This window comes from the organism of the source record quoted next, unplaced genomic scaffold (assembly GCF_019419815.1).
Source record: "Pyrus x bretschneideri cultivar Hongxiangsu unplaced genomic scaffold, Pyrus_bretschneideri_v1 Contig216, whole genome shotgun sequence".
NCBI classification, from domain to species: Eukaryota; Viridiplantae; Streptophyta; class Magnoliopsida; order Rosales; family Rosaceae; genus Pyrus; species Pyrus x bretschneideri.
In genome coordinates, this window is record NW_025999520.1 from 11,996 (window position 1) to 26,035 (window position 14,040).

Sequence of the window (14,040 nt, forward strand, 5' to 3'; positions counted from 1 at the left end):
TCCTTTGTTGATTGCATGGGTTGCCTCCCAAGTAGCGCTTGCTTTAACGTCTTCCAGCCGGACGAAACCTTCTTTTACTTTTCACTCTGGCTCACGGAATGGAGGGTTATGTCCTCCACGGTATACTCCTCGACATTTCTCGTAGTATGGCTCGATGAATGGGAGGGGGTAGTGATCCTCCCTAATTTTGGTGTTCCGGTTCCGACACTCCATGTACATGCTCCCACCACCTTTAAATTGGTTTGTCACCTGCACCACAGAAGGTAACAACCTATTACTTGAAATGGGAATCGGAATTGGGATTGGAGACTTACTAGGATGTTGTGGCAATGTCCCTAGCGTAGCCACTATCTTGCCAATTTTAGCACAAGGCACGGCCATGTTGGATGTTTTTATGGTAATGGCGTGCTCGTTGTGCTCCAATCCAATTCCTTCCTTGATGGTGATTCTAGATGCATCCTTCTTGATTGGTGCGGATCCTTTCGGCCCTAAGTCCTTATGCACATCTATAACACAACAAGAATGAACATCATTAGTACTCTTAATGGATTCAGAAACTTTAAAGTTAATTGTATCACCACCAAACTCCATAGTTAAAGCTCCTTTGGCCACATCAATCTTGGTGTGAGCTGTTTTCATGAAAGGTCGTCCAAGTAAGAGCGGTGATGGTGGAGAGTAGGTTGAATCATCCATGTCAAGCACATAGAAATCTGCAGGAAAAATCAAATGTTCTACCTGCACCAAAACATCTTCCAAGACTCCTCTCGGGTATGCATTAGATCGATCAGCTAATTGTATAACAACACCATCATTTTTAAGCTCTCCTAGATTCATAGATGCATAAACAGAGTATGGCATGACATTAATTGATGCACCTAAATCTAGCATAGCATGTTCGAACTTTGTATTTCCAATTACACACGGGATCGTGAAACTACCTGGATCTTTGCATTTGGGTGGTAGTTTGCGTTGCAAGATGGCAGAGACATTCTCACTTACATGAACCACCTCTTTTTCTTGAATCCGTTTCCTTGTTGTACAAAGCTTTTTCAAGAACTTCGCATACTTCGGGATTTGCTTAATTGCATCCAAAAGGGGTATGTTGACTTGAACTTTTCTAAATGTCTCTAGAACATCTTTTTCCTCCTCTTCTTTCGTGGATTGCAAAAATCTGCTAGGAAAAGGAACATCGGGTGGAACAAAGTTAGAATTAATCAATTTTGACCCCAACTTACCTTTGGTGGCCGAATGAGATGAGTTGGGTGCATTAATGTCCCTTGATAGTTGCGGCAAGGGTGCTTGTACCCTTGCCGTGGGCTTGCTTGCTTCCTCCTCTTCATGTTGCAGCTTTTCATCCTCTTCTTCGCTTGATTTTGGTGGTTGTGGGGTGGTTCCAACTTCCTTGCCACTTCTCAAGGTAATTGCGTTGGCGGTTTCAAAGCCTCCCTTCGGATTTGGAATGGTTGAGCTAGGGAGCTTGCCTTGGTCTCGGAATTGCCCTACAAACTCCGCTATCTGCCCAATTTGTTTTTCCAATTTATCCACCCTCTTATCTTGGTTTTGCATAGCCTTCGCTTGATCTTCCTGCCCATTAGACAACTTAGTTAGTATCTTAATAAGTGTATCATTGTCTAAAGAGTTACCTGAACTTGTTTGGGCAGATTGTGGAGGTGCTTGTGTGGGTGCGAATGACTTGGTGAAGAAGCCCGAAGGTTGTTGCCTAAAGCCCCCTTGTTGTGGTGGTTGTTGGGGCTCTCTCCATTTGAAGTTTGGGTGGTCTCTCCAACCCGAATTGTAAGTGTTCGAGTACGGGTCGTTCCTTGGTTGGTTTTGACCCTGAAATCCAATCACGTTGGCGCTTTCCCATCCACCATTTTCTATGAGTTGCGGGCACTTATCAGAAGCATGTCCTTGGATCGAACACACCCCGCATACAACCGGTCCTTGCATCCTCATGCCTTCGGCCATCTGAGACACAATAGAGGTAAGATTAGCTAATTGTGAATGAATGTCATGTGTGGAACTTACCTCATGCACTTGTTGCCGTGGGGGTCCTCTTTGGCCTACTCCCTCATATTGTTGAGCGTTCAACGCTCGGTTCGCGATCAAGACCTTGGCCGCCATGGGTGTCTTGTCCACCAATGCTCCACCTGCCGATGCGTCGAGCATTTGTCGTTCGATTGGTAGGAGCCCCTCATAGAAGTATTGCAGAAGCAACTCCTCCTTCATCTGATGCTGTGGACATGAAGCAACAAGAGATTTAAAACGTTCATAGTACGTAGGAAATGACTCACCTTCATCTTGTTGAATGCCACTTATCCTTTTACGCAAAAGGATGATTCGAGAAGTTGGGAAGAACTTCTCCAGAAAAGCCCTCTTCATGCTCTCCCACGATGTGACGGTTCCGGGGGCTAAATCGTACAACCAATCCTTAGCTTTGTCCATTAAAGAGAATGGAAAAGCCTTCATCTTCAGAATACTTCCGTCTACGTTGACAGGAGTCATACTTGAGCACACCACCTCGAATTCCTTTAGATGCTTGTTCGGATCCTCCATGGACATCCCATGGTATTTCGGAATGTGGTGGAGCAAGCTTGACTTTAACTCAAACTCCTCGGTCTTCCCTTCGGCCGGTGGGGGATATTGGATGCACAAAGGTGCTGCATTAGCCAATCCCGAAGCGGAAAGCTCCTTAAGTGTCCGGTTGTCTACGGCCATGTCTTGTGGCTCCTCAAAGATCCCTGCCGTGGCCTCTTCTTCCTCTTCTAGTACCTAACACAAGGAAAACAAAACAAAATCAGAAACTTCAACAAAATAAATAAATAAACAGAAATTAAACAATCCAAGGGATTAGCAAAGTTGCTAATCCCCGGCAACGGCGCCAAAAATTTGATGCGAACTAAGTAAGCACACAAATTAAAACCCACTTGTGACAATTGTAGTATATAAATAAGTAGGGATCGTTCTTAACCGGGGATTAGGAGGGATTGCAAAATCACTTGGAAACTGACTCAAAAACGTAAAATAAAGTTTGAAACACTAAACTAGACTCAAAGAATGCAAAACTAACAATAAAAACACTCAAACAAATCAAAAGACTCAAAGAATACAAAACACTTATAAACACAAATTAAGACACTTTCTAACTAAATTAGACACTAAGGTAAAGGGGAATTGAGGTTTTGACGAAAATAAATTAAATGCACAAATTGTAATTTAAAGGCAGAATGTAAATATGAATGTGATGAAATATGGAATGAATGCTAGCTAGAAGGTTCTTCTCCACACATGTCACACTTGCATACAATTTGATTTTCAGTTGGTCTTTCGATAAATTATAAATACTCAACGCCCCAAGTTAACTGTGAATTGCACTAATTAACCATCAGTTTTTCCACAAGTTATTAAGTTGGATGATTGCATACGACAACCCAAAACATTCCCTACAAGTTCCCTACATGAATTGCATAATAGAGATACAAGCAAGAATCATTAAGTTCTATGAAAAACATAAGCATTGACGAAGCATTCGTTACTATGAATTGCATGAAACTTATGCTAAGAATTCATTCAACGCGATCGTTTTCAAGCGACCTTCACTACTTGTGATTATAAGTTTGTAACTATTAGGTGAAACTCCCTCATAATCTAGCATCATATTCATGCATGAAAATTAAGCGTGCACTCTCAATCAACATACATAAATAAGTTATCGATCAAGCAGTTAAACAAATTGAATTCACCATTCATGAAATTCCAACAAAAAGTAATCAATTCATATTGCAAGCATAAACATGGTTTCGAATCACCCCCTAGCTAACTAGGGGGATTTAGCCTCTCATGTTCACAACAAGGAAAATAAAATTGAATTTAAACATAAAGAACAAAGGATGGATTACACCTAAAACGCCAAACGAATCCACGCGAATTTCGGCGCGTCCAAGCTCCTCTTTTTCCTTTTCTCCTTGTTGCGGCAGTGAGGTTTTTGGGGAGAATATGTGTGATGGGTTAGGGAAGTGGGGTGGTGCGGCTGTAGGTTCTTTTTGGGTGATGGTGGCTGCGTAGAATATGGGGGAAGGCTGGGATGGTATTCACGGCAGAAAAAGAAAAAAAATCAAAACTGGTGGCTGCGGGATGGATTGGAAAATGGTGCCATAAAGCTGCGGCTGTTTTGGAATGAATAATGGCCAAGAATGGCTGATTATTCTATTAGGGTTAGTGGAATGGTCTTGCGGCTGTTTTTGTATGATTTTTAGGTTGTGCATGGATGATGCCCCCCGCTGGACAGTTTTTTTGGGGAAATATATGGCTCGGTTTTGGGGGGAATAAGGGTGGAATTTGATAATGGGAATGGGCTGAATAATTGGAAAGAATGGCTGCACGGTTTTTTAAGCTAGAATGGGATTGTGGCCCTGGAATCTGCACGGTTTTGAAGAATATATGCGGCTGCTATCAATAAATGGGATATGGGCTGAATATTAAGATCAAATAAAATGGGAGGCACGGCTTAATTGTAAAATAGGTTTTGTGGCTGCATGATGTGAGAAAAAGGATGGGGTTTTGCGGCTAGGGTTATTAGGGAAATGTATGATTTCAGAAAACTAATCCTAGCTTATTTAAAATTAAATCAAAGGCTTACGAAAATAGGAAATTAAAACATAAATATAAAGGTGCGGCTAGGAAGGGAAATAGGGCTAGGGCCTTGGTTTTGTGTCCTAAAGTGCATACGAGGCTTATAAAGTGGCTAGAAAATATGGACGTTTAGAATTAGGAAAGGTTACCAAAACGGGAAACTTAGGGTCAACTTTCCTAAAATAGGAAGCCTTGTTTGAGTAGGATTCCTCGTTTTGGTAAGAATTCATCGTTGGAGTAGGATTTCGTCGTTTCTTCAAGTCTTCAACTCATTCGTTCCTCTTTCGCTCAAAAGACTCCAATTTACATCTTCTTGCACAATTTGGCCTTATAATCTGAAAATACACAAAAGTGGCCTTAAACACTAAAACAACTAAGTAAACACAACATAAATGCACGAGAACAAGCTAATTAAGTCGCATGAATATGCTCCTATCAGGCCTTCCACCGTGGTAGGCTCCAATCGTTTGTGACTTGTACACCGGCTTCACCCTATCATGGGGGAGTACAAAGTGCATGCTTACACTCAGGAGGAGTCTATACGCATATGATGAGGTGAGTGTAGGCAACGAGGATGGCCAATATCATATCATTGTGAGGCTATTCTTGAACCCCTTCATGAACTAAGCATGGTGGGAATAACTTAACTAAGTGCAATGGCGCCGATATCATATCATTGTGAGGCAACATTCTCTAGAGGCCAAATAAGATGGGTACTTGCAAGAGATGCAAATGAGTAAGCGTACTCTCTCATTATTATTAATGCTAGCCGATATCGTATCATCGTGAGGTGGGCTTGGTAATAGTGAGCCTCCCATACCCTACTAAGAGTTTCCTCCAAAACTCTCGAATTCCGATGAAGGAATTGGAATTTGCCAAAAATAGTGGGTGGTGCTATTTGATTTAAAGACCCGAATCAAATGGCTTAAAATCAATCAATTTATATTCGTTATGTATTTGTTTACCAATATATTTGCAAACGCTATCCAAAACTTGACAAAGAAAAGCCGAATGCTTTAATTTCCGGACTTAGTTCTACAATCCCATAGATTGTCTTTAATGGCTTGTAGATGTAACTAAGTAGTCTCATCCTCACAATCTTCCTAGTGATAATGTATCATTGGAAGAATATGTTAGATAAGTCTAACATGAGAAGGACAACACTTTTAATGTCATAATTCTTCAAATACAAATTGTTGTATGAAGAAATAAGAGTTGCTTTGAACAACCCTTAATCAACACAAACTTTAGTGCTTGTTTCTTTGTTACATAAACAAGGAACTTGAGAAGTAAGCACAAGGGCATGGACACTTTATGTGCCATGATTCTTCACTTACAAATTGTTGTATGAAGAAATGAGAGTTGCCTTGAACAACTCTTGAAAGTTTGTTATTATGTTTAGAACATAATGGTTGGTTGACAAAAATAGTCCATTTATATGGACTTATGATGATTTTGAATCATTGAGTGTTGAAGTGATTAAACCACTTAACGAGACGGAAACTAGGCAAGGACTTCACCTTTGTGTCCCTATCCTAATGGTTCACTAAGTTTATTGTAAACTATATAGTGAACAATAACCGCACGCTCTCCAAATCGTTTGATGTGTATAACACATTTGAAATAAGTTTCAAGAGAGATAGTGGGAGTTTAGGGACCATGACTATTGTAATCAAAAGGAGAAGTCAAATGAAGAAGGCAAAATAACTCCAAGGGAACAAACTTTCTTTATCAAAGGATGGACATTGGAAGGGGTATTTGCAAGAAATGTCTTGCAAGTGTCAAAGAACACACATTTCGAAGGTGTTGTAAAATGTTCTTGAAATAATTCAAAACAGTTGGTTCTTCTACTTGAATACATGATTCTGTATTAGCAACTATGTTTTACAATTGTTGTAAAAGTGTGCTAATAAGAAGTAGAAGATTAATAAGAGAAGAGAAAGTACTTCAAATTCCAAACGTGAATCGAATATAGATCTCTGCGAAAGCGGATTGTACTTACTTCCTCATATGAACTACCAAAGAAAATGGAAAAACCAAAGATTGTCTTTACGTCCCAATTTTAAAGGAACATAATTTCGTCACAGTTGTAGAGATGGATGAATGTTTTGTTTGACAAAACATTGTTCTTTATTAATGAATGATTAGATTATGATAATCTAATTAATTGTCTCTGTAGTAGAGATGATGTGGTGTTTAAGAATATAACGATGCTTAAAACCCAAAAGGTTGCAAGGTAGTGACTAATCCCAACTGAGTTGTGATACCTCTAAAACATAAGTTACGAGTTGGTCATAGATGATATCAGTGCAAGCCCAGGATCAGAACCATGGCAACTGTCAAGTGAATCCTTAGGTATTTAAGAAATACTAAGGATGGATTCCTCAAGAATGAGGAAGAATTAGAGTAACGTAATGGAAGCGTAAATGTATTAGATTATGAATCTAATCCATCATAGAATATCTCTTCATTATGAATGAAGTGATAATGAGATATCTCTTTATTATGACTAAAGAGATATTTGGGTGGAAACGTTAAAAGTAAATGACTTTAATGTGTTCCATCATGTATGAAAAATATATTGCCATATAAAAGCTTACAACATGGTTGTTTGGATGGGAAAATTCATTCATGAACTCTCCATTCGGTTCCAACCAGAAAGTGTGTGACACTAATGGGGCGATAGCTCAAGCCAGGGAATCAAGGTCTCATCAAGGTCCGAACTCAAATGAGAGATTGAACCACATGATTGAGAATCATGTATAATGGTGACGTCGTTATTCTCAAGGTTGCTTCTATGGATAACATATAGATATCCATTTTTTAGGCCTACTACTCAGCCATTTATGAAATGAATTACAGAAGAGGTATCATCAATGATGACTAAGCTGATTGGCTCTAGTGCAAGTGTGAGATTGTTGGAAATGATACTTTACGGACATTTCAAACTAATGTAGTTTAAATGTAAAGGGCAAAGATTATTGTTTGAGCCGTCTCATATAAATGTTATATGCTTAAACGATAAGTCCAAGGAATATGTGATTGGAAGAATGCGATCTAAAGAAGTTAGATTCATGAGACCATTCTTTCGTTGACACATCCTAAACGTTCCTGATCATAGGATTGTCAATTGGGCATTGACAGTCCGTTAAGATCAGTACGTGCTATGTCTTCTCTTAGGGAGAGTGACTAGTCTCGAGTCATTGGTGTGTGTGACATCAAGACAAGTACGTAGGTGCTCAATAGAGAATGAGTTCACTGAACACGATCAACGAAGAGTTCTCATATTCATGTCACATGAGAACTCATGGTTGGGATAATGCAAATTAGTCTTTTGACCTGAGGCATCACAGTTGTCTTGTGGTTAGGTCCTTAATCTTTGATTATGTCAAAGTCACTCCATCAGGAGGGTGTCCGTGACATCGTTGGGGTTAAGCCACTTAGCCATGGAGGCAAGTGAATGCGCAACAAGGGATCTCTAACCTTCAAACTGTTTGAGGGAGAATACTCTATGATATGATTAAGAATCTTTGGCCAAAGTATGAATGAGATTTAGGAATGTGTTCCAAATCACATTCAAGGTAATCATATAAGCACAAGACTCAAATTGGATAGTAGACATGAATAAACTATCAAACCAAACAATGTGGTCAAGAGTATTGTATTAGAGAAAAACCGTATTGCATTTGTAATTCTAAAACTTAATAGGTTCTCCACCTCTTCTGATTAGCTTGGGTAACCATGGCATGCTGCTAGGCGTCAACCATGGTTTCTGGAAGCCCTAAAAGTGTATTATCACTAACGGGAGAATTGAAAGTAAGTTTCAATTCACAATCGATTTGAAAGAGTTTGAATCGCCCACTGCCTCGCTAAAAGGAACCTAATGGATCGTACACCGTGTAAGGTAGAGATTGAAGATCAACGGAGATGAGTAAGAATAATTAAATGGTTTAATTATTTATGGCAAGGATTAATTAATATGATTATTAATCAAATGAATAAGTTCGTTAAAAGACCTCGGGATAGTTTTGGACCTTAAGGCCCAATAGGCTTCGAACGTCAAGTCCATTGACTTAAGTTGTGTGACAACTTAATGAATAATGATTCACAAAGGCCCAAATAGCCCAATGAATACCCTAAGGCCGGCCATGTTAGAGAAGGAGTGGTTTTGGACTTATTTACAAGTTTGCCACTCAAATGAATTAAGGAATAAGTATGACTTTATAGCCAAAATTCATTAAGGGTTGTTTTTGGGGAAATTGGAGAAACACAAACTCTCCTTTCTCTCTAAAAATGGCCGGCCACCTTGAGGAAAACATCTAGCAATCTTACTTCCTCAAGGTCACTCATTTCTTCTACAATATGCCTTGGTGTGGAGACTTAGAGGTTCTCAATTTTGGGAACTTGGAGAAACCTTTTCATCCATCCAAATCCATGGATCTAAGATGCAAGGAATGAAGGCCCTCTCTTTGGGTGATTAGCCTTTGCTTATGCAAAGAGGAATCTACAAAGGTATTGATTTCTCAACTCACTTTGTTTTGAGTTGAGTCTTGGTTCACCTATCTACTAGGCTTTGAAGTTCATGGGTTAAGTTTTGTTTTTGAGTGCATATAAACATGATTCCGCCTTTTAATTGTTAATTGCATGTTGTTGATGTTGCTCAAATGAACTTGTTTTTCACAAATCTTCCTTCACCACACCCTTATGGTTTTGTTTATGTGAACTCAAATGAGAACTTCCCAATGGGTCACCATCATGGGATTGGTCTCGTGCAAACTCGCTTAACTTTGGAGTTCCTACGGAACCCGAAGCCAGTGAGCTCCCAAAAGGTCTTATGCTTGGTAGAGATGAGAATATACATATAAGGCTTACATGATCCACTCCCCTGGATGATGTGGGATGTTACAGCTATTTAATTAAAACTATGCCCAATAAGTCCAAATAATTAATCCAATATAATTAAAAATTAATTATATCTAATCATTAGCCATATAACGTTGCTAACACTTATCATATGCGTGTGACCTATTAGGTTTTAACTAAAGTCGGTAGTGAAATTGAATTAATTTAATTCCACAAACCATAAACGACATCTAGCAACATGTCATGGCTACCCAAATTAGTAAGTATTCACGAACAAGTTATGTTTATTTTATGAACCTTGATTGTTACAATGCATATTCGGTTCTTCTATCATCCACATTCCAATCATGATCTATGTAATATGCATTTATGTCAATTCACATGTAGTAATCTATGATCACCATGATGGATCTTATGTTGTAGCAATTCTTACAAACATAACTTGATCAACAAGTACTTTAGCCGAAGATTTCGGGATGGATCTTCAAGTGGCTTCAAAGGCTCTTTCTATTGGACAATTACTAGAAGGCGATATATTCCTCATTGCGCATTCATGTACATCCATACTTGTGCAACAGACAAGCACCTGTATATTTATCACGTGTCTAACATGTGTAGCACGTGACCATGCTAACCTTAATGTGATATACATTGGCCATTCCAGATAGTCAATGTCTAGTTGACTTTCCAAATGGCTAGAAATTTTATTTAAAGATTAAGTGGCTATGGAATACAAGTCTAATTGCCCTAAGCTCGTTTAGGACATTATTGCTTCCATACCTTAAGTCCTATGTACTATCATTCATAATATATTATTACTATATATAAAGGCAAACTCCTGAATGAATAAAACTTGCCCTTTTATTAACTAATATTATGGAGTTATTACATAAATTAGCTTTTAGAGCATAACTCCAATAGTGGACACCACAAAAGCTTACATTTTATTTAATGGAAGTATAGAATAAACTCTAAATGTTTGTTGAATCTATTGTTTTGATGGGACACACAATCTTTGAAACTAGTTTTCACGATCCAACCGTCAAATTTGTTTGTATATACTCCAAGATCTCATATGCCAAAATCACCAAAAACAAACATTCGGAGATTAGGTACCGGGACGAAATCCTTCAATAGTTAGAAATGAAAAATCACAATTTAACTGTCATTTTAGCTCCCACGTTTATGACTTTTTATAACTACACTCCTCGACCCTAGAAGATTACTATGAACGAAACCGATCAACAATTTGAAGTATTTACACTAGTGGACACTAGAAAAGCTTATGTTTTATTTAATGGAAGTATAGAATAAATCTAAAGTGTTTCTTGAATATATTGTTTTGATGGGATATGCATTCTACAAAACTAGTTTCCACAATCTAACATTTAAACTTGATTCTCTATACTTCAAGATCTCACATGCCAGAAATCACCAAAAACGAATGTTTGGAGATTAGGCAACGTAACTAAATTCTTTGACGGTTACAAACAAAAAATCACGAATTAACGGTTATATGACCTTTGATTTTGACAGTAATTGACAGTAAAAAACAAACATACTAAATCGACCGATGAAATAGGTGCAAGTCGTCGGGCAAACATCGATAAATGTATCGGAAAACACTTGTAAATTCGTTGGCAAACCTAAATATTTTCACCCAAATTTTTGCTACAAAAAAATATTTTCCACCAGAATTAAAGGTTGCCTGACGAAATTGGTTGTGATTAGGGGAAGGGGATGGGGTGGGTTTAAGTGTACGATGGTGGGGTAGGGGATACAATGGTGGGGGTTTGGAGAAGGTGCGAGGACTGGTGAGGTAGGGTGGTGGACGAGGGACAGGGTGGGTGTTTACGAGGGTGGGTTTAGATGGTCTTGGGGGACAGGGGTGGTGGGTTTAGGTGGTTTGTGGAGATAGTGAATATAGTGATTTTTGTGAATATTTGGAGGATTTGTGAATATTTTAGGAATAATGTGAGTTTTGTGAATGACTAAGAATAGCGTGACTATTAGGAATATTGTGATTTGTGAATATTAGGAATATATGATTTTTGTAAATTATTAGGAATATTATAAGTATTGTGATTTGTGAGTATTATGAATATTATGATTATTATGAAATTATTGAATATTGTAGGAAATATATGAAATTGTAGGAAAAAACAAAAATTTGATAAAATTGTAGAAATATGTGAAATTGTCAAAAATATGTGAAATTGTGAAACTTTTTCACAAATGTCATCGCTCTTGGTCACTAGAGGGCACTGATCTACCTCAACTTGGTCTTCTGGTCAAAGTGACCATTCAGCCTCCAGCGGCCCATCAACCATTACTGAGTCGGCAGCCAGCTCCAGTACTTTTGCTTCATCGGGGCGAGTGGTCCGGTTTCCTAGGCGACCTCACAGCAACGGTCGACATAAGCATGTGGCTGTCCCAACCCACCCTATTAATGCCGCAGAGGCCAATTTAGCAACCGCGCAGCAGGTGGAAGACAGATAACACCCCACCGGGCCGAAGACCAAAGTGCTGGGGATATGTAAAGGGTTGGCAAGCAACCAGATCACATATATATATTGTAGGCTTAGATCTGGATTCATTACAACCCGAGTCAACGGCAAACAAGCCTGAAAGTCAATAACTTGTTGACTCACGACATGAGTGCCATCATTCTCACTAAGTGCCCCATGGGCATCGATTTGCGGAGGAAGCACACTTGCATGATCCATGCCAAGATGATAAGATAGATTTTGGTAAGCGTAGAACTTTCTTAATTATTTATTTATTTATTTAGTTTTAACTAATATATTTGATTTTTTTTTTTAATTTCTGGCTAACTTCGAGATTAACATGAGGATTTGGGGACTGCTAAGTACATACACCAAGTTTGGACTGGTACAAGGAGTGAAAATAGAAGCTCCCTTCTACTACAAGACTTGTCAGCCTCCTGATGCAACTCCTATTGATCCACACAAGGAGTTTCAAGATAGGCTTGACGAATGGGAGAGCTATGCACTCAATTTTAGAGCCCGACATTTTTGATAAGTTTTATTTATATTTTGATTATAGTTCAATTTTTTTAAATTTAAGTTTTTTAATTTTAATTGATCTTTTGAATTTACAGCGTAAATCAGCTACAAATAAAGGTAACTAGGAAAGGAAGCTGTACTTCATCATTCATATTCTCAACCCCTATCTTACCAGGTCGAGAAACGGCAAGCGAAGGGATAACATTTCTCAGAAGCGAAGGCTTGAGGGGATACGCATGCCAATTATGGCAACCCCATCACTGACGACAATATGTAAGTATTTCTTTTTACGTTTTAAATTCAAATTTCATTACACTAAAAATGTTTAAATTCGATAATCTTAATTGGGTTTTTTTCCCTGTAAGCTTCTATGCAACAGAAGAAGGATGAGTACCTCATCAACCTCTCACAATAACAACCGGACAAGTCAATGGAGGAGATAACACCTGATCTAGAAGTGCCCTTATAATTGCTAATAGACGGGGTTGGTGGACCAAATGGCAAAGAGCTTCATGGCCAATGAGCGGGTCGCATTCAAGATCTTGGGGGTCTTCTTCTTCTTCTAGCTTTCATCCTCCAACGGAGATGTCTTCCAAACTGCAATTGCAGATGGAGCTAGCAAGGCAATGAAAAGAAGTCGAGCTCAAAGAGAAGAAACAGCACACCAAAGAGAAGAAGCTGCTTGCGAGCGTGAAGCTGTGCGCCAATAAACGTGACGAATGTATTCGATAATGCATTGCTCAAATAGCCGAAGGAATGTCAGCTTTTGGGATTCGCATTCCGGAGCCCTCTAGCAATCTTTAGGCAATATTCCATTAGGCACCTCAACAGCCACCCGATTAGTTATAGTGAATTAGTTTAGTTTTTTTTTTTTACACGCAATTGCCCGAACAATTTTATTTTCAATATAATTAAATAAAATATTTTAAAGTTGTGAATAATTTTTACTTTTAAGATTAATAGAAGTAGAATTAAATAAAATATTGTTTTAATTTCGGATATTTTAAAATAATTAAAAGGGTTAGACCGACAAATATTATTCGTTAAGCAAAATTTTATTGTTTTCTTTTCTTGGTTTAAATTTTTACCCGACAAATATTTTGTTGGCAAAATTTTTAATAGCATTTAATTAATTTCTAGTGAGGCGACAAAACTATGTAGTACAGTAAGATGTATTCGTGGAGTAATTTAACCGATGACCTTTTTCGTCGGACAAAACTCATTTAGCCCGACAAATGGTTACTTTTACAACAACAAAATCTTATCCTACTAGGTGGGGTTGACTATATGAATTCTAGAACGCTATTTTGTTCGGTCTGTGCCACGTCTTTCGTTAAATCCAAATACTCCAAGTTTTTTCTTAGAGCCTCTTTCCAAGTCTTCCTAGGTCTTCCTCTATCCCTTTCGCCCTAAACTTTTGTCTCGTAATCGCATCTTCCAACCGGAGCGTCTGTAGGCTTTCGTTTCACATGTCCAAACCACCTTAACCGATTTTCTCTCATTTTTCCTTCAATCACGA

The 14,040-nt window shown here is 38.5% G+C and overlaps 1 long non-coding RNA gene across 1 annotated transcript; it reads left to right on the plus strand.

Moving 5' to 3' along the window:
• The first annotated feature begins 11,702 nt into the window (after nt 1–11,702).
• On the plus strand, nt 11,703–13,436 carry LOC125477502. The gene is made up of 3 exons (XR_007258555.1): nt 11,703–12,245; nt 12,337–12,794; nt 12,887–13,436. It is a non-coding gene; the product is annotated as an uncharacterized LOC125477502 (long non-coding RNA).
• The last annotated feature ends 604 nt before the right edge of the window (nt 13,437–14,040 follow it).